This window comes from Leuresthes tenuis, unplaced genomic scaffold (assembly GCF_036924035.1).
Source record: "Leuresthes tenuis unplaced genomic scaffold, fLeuTen1.0.hap1 SCAF_4, whole genome shotgun sequence".
Classification (NCBI taxonomy): Eukaryota; Metazoa; Chordata; class Actinopteri; order Atheriniformes; family Atherinopsidae; genus Leuresthes; species Leuresthes tenuis.
The window spans coordinates 29,607,768-29,619,397 of NW_027325358.1; the positions used below are offsets into that span (position 1 = coordinate 29,607,768).

The 11,630-nt window shown below is 41.1% G+C and overlaps 1 non-coding gene across 1 annotated transcript; it reads right to left on the reverse strand.

The window, feature by feature from the left end:
- On the reverse strand, positions 1–188 carry LOC140306173 (U2 spliceosomal RNA). The gene has a single exon (XR_011915526.1). It is a non-coding gene; the product is annotated as a U2 spliceosomal RNA (small nuclear RNA).
- Between the last annotated feature and the right edge of the window lie 11,442 nt (positions 189–11,630).

The window sequence follows — 11,630 nt, forward strand, 5'->3', positions numbered from 1 at the left end:
GGAGACCGCACCGTTCCCAGCGGCACTGCAGTACCGGGTCGATGCTTGGAGTGAACGGAGCAAGCTCCTTTTTCAACTCCTATTGATAAAAATCCATTTAATATGTAGTCCTTGCATAGACATATCACATATTAAACTGATAAGTACAGATACTACACTTGATCTTAGCCAAAAGGCCGAGAAGCGATATCTGTCCACTGGTTCACGTCCGAGGGCCCTTCCTGGCACAATGCGCACTTGTAGCGGTGTTCTTTTTATGGCCATAGTGTCACTTTGCACCTCCGCCCACCCGCTGCACTGAGCACTCTTCAGCCCTTTTAAATGGTATAACTTTACACTACCACACGCTCCAGCGAGCACCATTAAAGCAACAACTTTGCACTCCAGCTTCGAACATCGGCACAGTCGCAACAAGTAAGGCGACTCTACTCAGAGAAGTCACTCTGCACAGTAACAAGATTTCTTTTGCACAGACAGAAAGGGCTTCATCCGCAAAGGTAAAGCCTACCAAAAATAGAAACAACTCATTAGTGCTGCTCAACGTTGTACTTTGCAGTAAAAGAAAGAGCAAATCTAAAGTTTCAGGAATCCGAGAATAAGCTTACTTTCATGAGTTCTTCACGATTTCGGATTTTGCTATAAAATGAATTCCTTCACTCAAACTAAATTAAAACTGCTAAACTGCTAATCTGTTACATACAAGGCAGATGTCAAATTCACCGAAATAGGATCTAAGGGTATTTGGCCAATCGAGCTGTAGCAGCTTCGGTAAAAGAGTATAAGTTGAAGAGTTTGTGAATAAAGGTGTGCGCACACATAGTGAGTTGTAGGAAAATAGGCAGGGAGCAATGCCGGCTGGGGTATATGTTCTTGTATGTTGTCTGACTGTTTGATTTGAATGTGTTGTGTAAGTGTCCTGTTGAATGTTACATGTTTGGGCTTTGACACGCTTCACTGTGGTTGTTAACTGTGTGGTGTGTCCTGAAATGTTATATGTTTGGGCTGTGTGACATGCTTAATGCTTTTCAGTAGCAACCCACTTATTCATATATAGCAACTGACAACATAAGAAGTCCGGACATACTTTGATAGTAGTTGTAGAAGTATCCTTATTGATAATAGATAAACTAATTCATAGTGATAGAACAGTAGATGAACAGGTGCCTGCACATGTCTCATGAAAATAAAATGGGTGTATGATTGCTGACGGCAGAGCAATACTGCCAAACTTATGAGTTCTTGTGGCAAACTTGATTCAGTGTCTTGACGTGTATACGCTGTTTCGCTGACTTGTCACAAGAAACAAAGTGTGTTTGATAAGATCCGACCATTTTATTACGGGAGGATCAGTATGTATGGATTCTGATGTGACTGATAAACCCATTCGTATCTTAAGCATAATCTAATACGCGAGACAACGCCCTGGCACACAATCAAAAAAAAAAAGAGAGAGAGCGGTTTTGTGTCCCCACAGTCCATAATGTAGAAAAGAGAGAAAAAAGCCTTTCTGATTTGGTGTGTGTGCTCACAGTGTAGAGAAAAGAGAGAAAAGAAAGCCGTTTTGGTGTCACGGGTGTTGTGACTTACACACACACATTTCTGAATTGAGAAAGGAAATTATTTTAGAGAAAGCACTAGAGTTTAGATCCCACATTTGTTGATAGGCATTCATTTAATTTTTCTTTTAATCAGTTTTAAAGTGAATACTAACTGAGAAATGAAAAAGGTGAAGAGTTTAGAAGCTTGGTTCAAGAGCAAAACTTGGTTTATGATCAGCTGAGTCTCTAAACAGAACAGCAAAGGGCTTCATCGAACATTTAAAAAAGATTCAGATTGTTAGAATATCCAGAATTTATAGGAATGGTGGTGATTACTCTTATTTTCTAGAATGGAAATAACTGCACCATGTCTGTTTTATGAATTTAAGGGGCTAAAAAGTTTTGTTCTCGTTTTTCTATGATTAACCGAATGTATGTGAGAGTCCAAACAGACAGAAGGGTTACGGCCGAGCGCTGGACCTTCCAAAAAAGATGAGACAGGCTGGACCTGTGCCATACTAGTTAAGACCTGCCTGTGGATAACAGGTTCTTTAAACTCTCACACACACAAACTCACACACGTTTGCACACATACACCCATACACACACACATTCTTGAACTTGCTGCAAGATTAAACATTTGCATTAACTGACTCCAGCAACTCTGAGTCTCATTGAGAGACTTTTCTCAACAATTGGGTCCTCAAACCAGATCTCAACGTTTTTTCCGCTTTCCAGGGTCGGAGCTGAAACCGTGCACGGGGGAGTCCAGTACTCCTAATGAAAGACCCCCTGCTGAATTGCGGTAATTAGGGGCCAGTGTCCACTGAAAGGGGGAAAAAGGGACGAGATCGTACTTTTGAATCAATGGCCAGAAGCCATTGGCAGTGCAGGCATCAACAATAATGGTGTTATTTCACCCATTAACACTTAAGGTACCTCATGCAGTGGCTGTGATATGGTTACTTAACAAAATATCTTTACCAGACATCTCTCCTACATAACAGTTCTTCTTTCACAGCCACACCTTGTTGTCGATAGATGTGCTACACTTAATCCATACACACTACTACCTACCCCACAGATGGAAAGCCTCATGATTGCATGTCAGAAATAACCATCAGTGTTTTACCCAGGCCAGACTTAACTGATATACGTTATGAAAATGCAGAAATAACTATATTTATTCAACAGGTCAAGCAAAAAACCCTGATGGCACAAATGCTACAGGATTTGCAGTAGTAACAGAAACTGAAGTTTTCTTAAAACAACCACTACCAAAAAATTACTCTGTTCAAGCAGTCAAATTGGTAGCTTTAACTGAAGCTTGTAAATTAAATAACAAAAAGGTTATTAGAATAAATAAATGAATAAAGTTTTGTCTAGCAGGTCAAATATGTGCAAAATACATTCCACAGGGCAATCTAAGACCAAAACGAAGATAATTCCCTAAGCCAGTGTATCTTTTTCAACATATTTGTTTGGATTTCATTATTTCATTATTGTGTAGATTTCATTGAACTAAATTAATGTTAAGGGAAACGATTCTGCTCAGTGACAACAGAGGTTTTTACCAAATGGTCTGAAATATTTCCATGTGCACAAGCAGATGCACTCTCAGTAGCAAAATCACGCGTAAAATAACTCATTTCTAGATTTGAAATTCCTGAAAAGATCTTCAGTGATAATTTGACACACTTTGTAAACTATGTCATCTCACTGATGGCAAAGAACTTAAAATAGATCTTAGAAACCACTGTGATATAGAAGGTTTCGCTAACACATTGGAATTGTTTTACTATTTACATATGCATGTGCAGTGAAGAATTGCTTGCTGCTGATAAATGCAAAGAAGAACAGCTTACACATAGATGCTCACATATAGGCTGCTGAATGCAATGAAGACCTGCTTATCCAGTAAAGTTCAATGTCAATGTGTAATATTCAATTAGGATTTGCAAAACAGTGAAGTTAAACAATGAATGGGTCCATAGTCGGTATGAGAAGACTACAGGAATATTTACCTGGGTGTACGTTCAAACAGAGATGAGAAAATTGCGATAAATTATTGTTTGTTTGTTTGTTAGTATGTATATGAATGTTATGTGTATAAACTGTGTTGAGTTGTAGTTACTCAGTAGTGTCTCAGTGAAACAACCGACGGGGGAAGCCTTGCAGTGACAACAAAAGCAGTGTTTTACTGATCAGTCAAGTTGCTCCAGTGTACTCCATACAAACTGGTTGGCTACTGAAGGGATAGAAAATGGGGAATACTTGTTTTAAAGCAAACAAGGAATTAGATGGGAAAAATACATGTTTTAACGGGACGCAGACAATATTATATAGATGTCGCCACTGAAGTAAAGAACATTTACGTGGGATGGTGTGAGGGTCCTCGTTTGGCTGACGTTCGCCGATATGCTCGCCATGCTCAGAACCAAGTTGAGACGCGTAAGACAACCAAAAGGGACAAGTGTGAAAAGGAGCTGCATTTGGCAACCATGACCATGTATTACGCAGTTGGTGTAAACAGAGGACGAGGCCGAAGTCGAAGACGTGGACGTGTGGGAGAGGAGGTCGAAATGGGCCACGCCAGAGCTATGATCCGAATATTTGTTTTTACTGTGGCCAGACTGGACACTGGAAGAAGGACTGTCCACAGCTAAAAAGTGATGAAATGCCGAAATATTGTCTAAGATAGATGACACAATGTCTCTACCGTCCTCAAAATGGGAGGCAGATTTATCCATCAGTTCTAGTCATAGCTTCTGGCCACAAATATGTTTGAACACCTTCAGAATGACTCAAAATCCTAATTTACAGCTCATACAATACAAAATTCTTCATAGAACACACTATACAGCTTAAAGGATGTTCAGGACTGGTCTAACACACTCAAACATCTGCTCACATTGCACAGATAACACATCTGATGATTATGCACACGCTTTGTGGTTTTGTGCGCCTGTCCAGAAGTTCTGGCTTGAAGTCTGTGCGGACCTATCAACATGGCTAAAGTGTAGCATTCCTGCATGCCCCACACTGTGCATACTGGGTGACTTAGACAACATCAACGTGGAATTTAGCTTAGCACACATGATCCTCACAGTGTTATGTATAGCAAAGAAAACTATTCTCATGAACTGGAAAGCGAAGAACAATCTGTGTATTAACCAGTTTAAAAATCGCTCTGGGCGGTTGAGTGTGTGCTGGGGGGGGCTGTGTGGCTTCGGGCGTCTGGTGGTCTCTCGGATCGTGGGGACCGGTTTGGTCATTGGTAGGGGGCACTGTGTGTCAGGCTTGGAGGGCAGTTTTGGGGGCTTGCGGGTTGGGCTGTCTTGCGGTGTGGGGCCTTAGGGGCCTTGGGGTGGTGGCTGCTGGCTCTGTACCGGGTGACCGGGCCGCTCTGGCGTGGGTGGTGGAGCTGGGCCTTGACCTGGTGGCTTGCCGCTGCCTTGTGCCCGGGGCGGGGCCCTGCCTGTGCCTGGGGTGTCTGGGTTGCCCTGGACATGCCACAGTATGCGTGGGTTGGTGCAGGTCCTGGTGCCGGGCTTGTTGCTCTGGGAACTCCAAGGTGTCCGCAGGTGGTTGTTTTTTTTAGGGTGTTGGGGCGTGCGGTGAGGGGGAGGGGGTCTGTGTGGGGGTGTGCTTTTCCCCTGTTGGGAGGGGCCTGGGGGGGCCTGGGTGATGGTGGGTCTCAGGCCCGGGCTGCTGCGACTGGTGTGACCGGGTGATTTGTTTGTTTGTTTGTTTGATTTTTGTTGTTGTTTGTTTGTTTTTGTAGAGGTCCTCCGGGGTGGGGTTGGGTTGAGTGGTGTGGGGCGGGATTGGTTCCTTCTGGGGGTACAGTAGCTCCCGGAATATGGTGACTGCAGGCCCCGAGCCTGATGGACATCAGGCCCTCCTGCCCTGTGTTGGGTCCCAGGTAGCGGGGATGCCTATTGCAGCCAGTCTCTGTAAACATAAACAATAAACATTTAAAAAACTTCCCTTGGCAAAGCAAATCTGTTTGGCATAAAGGTATTCAGACTACAATTCTGCTGCCAACAACACTAAACCTTTAGGAATCCGAGAATAAGCTTATTTTCACGAGTTCTACACAATTTCGGATTTTGATATAAAATGAATTCCTTCACTCAAACCAAGTTAAAACTGCTTTGTCCTTCATATTTATCCATGTCTAAATAGCTTTAAACAAAAAAGAACGTTGTACTTTGCAGGATAGGAAAGAACAACACTAAACCTTTTCAGGAATCCGAGAATAAGCGTCGTTTGACGAGTTCTACACAATATCGGATTTTGATATAAAATGAATTCCTTCACTCAAACCAAGTTAAAACTGCTTTGTACTTCATATTTATCCATGTCTAAATAGCTTTAAACAAAAACAAACGTAGTACTTTTCAGGATAGGAAACAACAACACTAAATTTTTTCAGGAATTCAAGAATAAGCTTCTTTTCACGAGTTCTACACAATTCCGGATTTTGATATAAAATTAATTCCTTCACTCAAACCAAGTTAAAACTGCTTTGTCCTTCATATTTATCCATGTCTAAATAGCTTTAAACAAAAAAGAACGTTGTACTTTGCAGGATAGGAAAGAACAACACTAAACCTTTAGGAATCCGAGAATAAGCTTATTTTCACGAGTTCTACACAATTTCAGATTTTGTTATAAAATGAATTCCTTCACTCAAACCAAGTTAAAACTGCTTTGTCCTTCATATTTTTGCATGTCTAAATAGGTTTCAGGCATAAAATTCTTCATATTACCCTGTATGTGAAAGAAGCATACTTGTGATGGAGCAATACACTCCTTTTGGGTAACCTAAACTGATGGTTGGGGAGGAAAGTTAGAAGAACAATCAACTATCAACCAAAGACAGATGACGTGATGAGCGGGCAATATAACTGTGTGTTTTTACTTCAGTGGTCAGAGCAACTCTGTATTCTGTACTGTGTTGTTCCCTCTTTCAAGATATTATTATTAAAGCCTCTTATCTCCTCAGAAGAAAATAACTGACTCTGTGCGTTACTAAATTTCCACCACAATTTTGGCGTCACGAACAGGATCCCTCGACTGGTGTCTCTGGACCGGATCGCAGTGCATGGCCAGCCTGGACTGAAGTAGCTGTTCCAGCCTCATACCTCCAAGGCCTTTTCTGAGAGAGAGGACTGGCAGGTCCTTTTCCTGAATACCAGCGCTGGGATCATTTTTGAAATATGATAGTCTGAGACGATACTGCAATACTGTTTTGTACACTCATAAGCATATGTAAGTGCCGATGAATCAAACTGCACTGCTGTGAAAACTTTGTCAGGCTGTAACATAACCTTAACACCCTCTGGTGTAGAAGTTAAAATAATGCCTAATTTACACATCAGATCACAGCCCATCAGGTTAATGGGACACAACTCTGATAACAAAAATGAGTGTTTGAAGGAGAGCTCATCGGGAGTGACAACACGCAATGGGCATTGTCATTTTCTCCTTCACAACCTGGCCTGATGCAGACATACAGTAAACGTGGTTTCCACTTAACTTTGGAGGACAATCAAACTCCCCTGACGTCACTACTGATGAACATAAGTTCCTATATTCTGAGAGAAATATCTTTGCTCTAGGACGGAAATAGCATGCAAAACTTTACTACGTGAATCACAGTCGGCAAGCGTTGCTTCACTACACAGAGCAGGAAAAATGTGTGAGTGTGTTTGTGCTATCACCCATTAGTGGAGGCTCCGCTGCCGCGTGACGTCCAGAACCTGCCTCCCACCCTCAGTCAGCCTTTTGCCCAATTTCATCACTTTTTAGCTGTGGACAGTCCTTCTTCCAGTGTCCAGTCTGGCCACAGTAAAAACAAATTTTCGGATCATAGCTCTGGCGTGGCCCATTTCGACCTCCTCTCCCACACGTCCACGTCTTCGACTTCGGCCTCGTCCTCTGTTTACACCAACTGCGTAATACATGGTCATGGTTGCCAAATGCAGCTCCTTTTCACACTTGTCCCTTTTGGTTGTCTTACGCGTCTCAACTTGGTTCTGAGCATGGCGAGCATATCGGCGAACGTCAGCCAAACGAGGACCCTCACACCATCCCACGTAAATGTTCTTTACTTCAGTGGCGACATCTATATAATATTGTCTGGGTCCCGTTAAAACATGTATTTTTCCCATCTAATTCCTTGTTTGCTTTAAAACAAGTATTCCCCATTTTCTATCCCTTCAGTAGCCAACCAGTTTGTATGGAGTACACTGGAGCAACTTGACTGATCAGTAAAACACTGCTTTTGTTGTCACCGCAAGGCTTCCCCCGTCGGTTGTTTCACTGAGACACTACTGAGTAACTACAACTCAACACAGTTTATACACATAACATTCATATACATACTAACAAACAAACAAACAATAATTTATCGCAATTTTCTCATCTCTGTTTGAACGTACACCCAGGTAAATATTCCTGTAGTCTTCTCATACCGACTATGGACCCATTCATTGTTTAACTTCACTGTTTTGCAAATCCTAATTGAATATTACACATTGACATTGAACTTTACTGGATAAGCAGGTCTTCATTGCATTCAGCAGCCACTGCACATGCATATGTAAATAGTAAAACAATTCCAATGTGTTAGCGAAACCTTCTATATCACAGTGGTTTCTAAGATCTATTTTAAGTTCTTTGCCATCAGTGAGATGACATAGTTTACAAAGTGTGTCAAATTATCACTGAAGATCTTTTCAGGAATTTCAAATCTAGAAATGAGTTATTTTACGCGTGATTTTGCTACTGAGAGTGCATCTGCTTGTGCACATGGAAATATTTCAGACCATTTGGTAAAAACCTCTGTTGTCACTGAGCAGAATCGTTTCCCTTAACATTAATTTAGTTCAATGAAATCTACACAATAATGAAATAATGAAATCCAAACAAATATGTTGAAAAAGATACACTGGCTTAGGGAATTATCTTCGTTTTGGTCTTAGATTGCCCTGTGGAATGTATTTTGCACATATTTGACCTGCTAGACAAAACTTTATTCATTTATTTATTCAAAAAAAAAAAATTCAATAATTAGTAAAACCATATGCTGTAAAAACCTTGTTCATTATTGCTTCCATCCCTCCTGTTGAGACATGACATGGTGCGTGGCTCAATACTGCAGCATATTTAAACAAATTCTTTGGCAGTATGGTTTTCCTTCCGGTCATTCATACGAGTCTATTGTAGATGGCAATTGAATAACATCTAATAATGCTAAAATATTTGTAGTTTATACATTTAGCTGTGGATGTCAACATACCTGTTTTTCCAATGCTGTGTTAACACATGTACAGTTGAGAAGGCATACTGACTGTCAGTGTAAACGTTAACAACCTTTTTGTTATTTAATTTACAAGCTTCAGTTAAAGCTACCAATTCGACTGCTTGAACAGAGTAATTTTTTGGTAGTGGTTGTTTTAAGAAAACTTCAGTTTCTGTTACTACTGCAAATCCTGTAGCATTTGTGCCATCAGGGTTTTTTTGCTTGACCTGTTGAATAAATATAGTTATTTCTGCATTTTCATAACGTATATCAGTTAAGTCTGGCCTGGGTAAAACACTGATGGTTATTTCTGACATGCAATCATGAGGCTTTCCATCTGTGGGGTAGGTAGCAGTGTGGATGGATTAAGTGTAGCACATCTCTCGACAACAATGTGTGGCTGTGAAAGAAGAACTGTTATGTAGGAGAGATGTCTGGTAAAGATATTTTGTTAAGTAACCATATCACAGCCACTGCATGAGGTACCTTAAGTGTTAATGGGTGAAATAACACCATTATTGTTGATGCCGGCACTGCCAATGGCTTCTGGCCATTGATTCAAAAGTACGATCTCGTCCCTTTTTCCCCCTTTCAGTGGACACTGGCCCCTAATTACCGCAATTCAGCAGGGGGTCTTTCATTAGGAGTACTGGACTCCCCCGTGCACGGTTTCAGCTCCGACCCTGGAAAGCGGAAAAAACGTTGAGATCTGGTTTGAGGACCCAGTTGTTGATAAAAGTCTCTCAATGAGACTCAGAGTTGCTGGAGTCAGTTAATGCAAATGTTTAATCTTGCAGCAAGTTCAAGAATGTGTGTGTGTATGGGTGTATGTGTGCAAACGTGTGTGAGTTTGTGTGTGTGAGAGTTTAAAGAACCTGTTATCCACAGGCAGGTCTTAACTAGTATGGCACAGGTCCAGCCTGTCTCATCTTTTTTGGAAGGTCCAGCGCTCGGCCGTAACCCTTCTGTCTGTTTGGACTCTCACATACATTCGGTTAATCATAGAAAAACGAGAACAAAACTTTTTAGCCCCTTAAATTCATAAAACAGACATGGTGCAGTTATTTCCATTCTAGAAAATAAGAGTAATCACCACCATTCCTATAAATTCTGGATATTCTAACAATCTGAATCTTTTTTAAATGTTCGATGAAGCCCTTTGCTGTTCTGTTTAGAGACTCAGCTGATCATAAACCAAGTTTTGCTCTTGAACCAAGCTTCTAAACTCTTCACCTTTTTCATTTCTCAGTTAGTATTCACTTTAAAACTGATTAAAAGAAAAATTAAATGAATGCCTATCAACAAATGTGGGATCTAAACTCTAGTGCTTTCTCTAAAATAATTTCCTTTCTCAATTCAGAAATGTGTGTGTGTAAGTCACAACACCCGTGACACCAAAACGGCTTTCTTTTCTCTCTTTTCTCTACACTCTGCACTGTGAGCACACACACCAAATCAGAAAGGCTTTTTTTCTCTCTTTTCTACATTATGGACTGTGGGGACACAAAACCGCTCTCTCTCTTTTTTTTTTTTGATTGTGTGCCAGGGCGTTGTCTCACGTATTAGATTATGCTTAAGATACGAATGGGTTTATCAGTCACATCAGAATCCATACATACTGATCCTCCTGTAATAAAATGGTCGGATCTTATCAAACACACTTTGTTTCTTGTGACAAGTCAGCGAAACAGCGTATACACGTCAAGACACTGAATCAAGTTTGCCACAAGAACTCATAAGTTTGGCAGTATTGCTCTGCCGTCAGCAATCATACACCCATTTTATTTTCATGAGACATGTGCAGGCACCTGTTCATCTACTGTTCTATCACTATGAATTAGTTTATCTATTATCAATAAGGATACTTCTACAACTACTATCAAAGTATGTCCGGACTTCTTATGTTGTCAGTTGCTATATATGAATAAGTGGGTTGCTACTGAAAAGCATTAAGCATGTCACACAGCCCAAACATATAACATTTCAGGACACACCACACAGTTAACAACCACAGTGAAGCGTGTCAAAGCCCAAACATGTAACATTCAACAGGACACTTACACAACACATTCAAATCAAACAGTCAGACAACATACAAGAACATATACCCCAGCCGGCATTGCTCCCTGCCTATTTTCCTACAACTCACTATGTGTGCGCACACCTTTATTCACAAACTCTTCAACTTATACTCTTTTACCGAAGCTGCTACAGCTCGATTGGCCAAATACCCTTAGATCCTATTTCGGTGAATTTGACATCTGCCTTGTATGTAACAGATTAGCGGTTTAGCAGTTTTAATTTAGTTTGAGTGAAGGAATTCATTTTATAGCAAAATCCGAAATCGTGAAGAACTCATGAAAGTAAGCTTATTCTCGGATTCCTGAAACTTTAGATTTGCTCTTTCTTTTACTGCAAAGTACAACGTTGAGCAGCACTAATGAGTTGTTTCTATTTTTGGCAGGCTTTACCTTTGCGGGTGAAGCCCTTTCTGTCTGTGCAAAAGAAATCTTGTTACTGTGCAGAGTGACTTCTCTGAGTAGAGTCGCCTTACTTGTTGCGACTGTGCCGATGTTCGAAGCTGGAGTGCAAAGTTGTTGCTTGAATGGTGCTCGCTGGAGCGTGTGGTAGTGTAAAGTTATACCATTTAAAAGGGCTGAAGAGTGCTCAGTGCAGCGGGTGGGCGGAGGTGCAAAGTGACACTATGGCCATAAAAAGAACACCGCTACAAGTGCGCATTGTGCCAGGAAGGGCCCTCGGACGTGAACCAGTGGACTGTT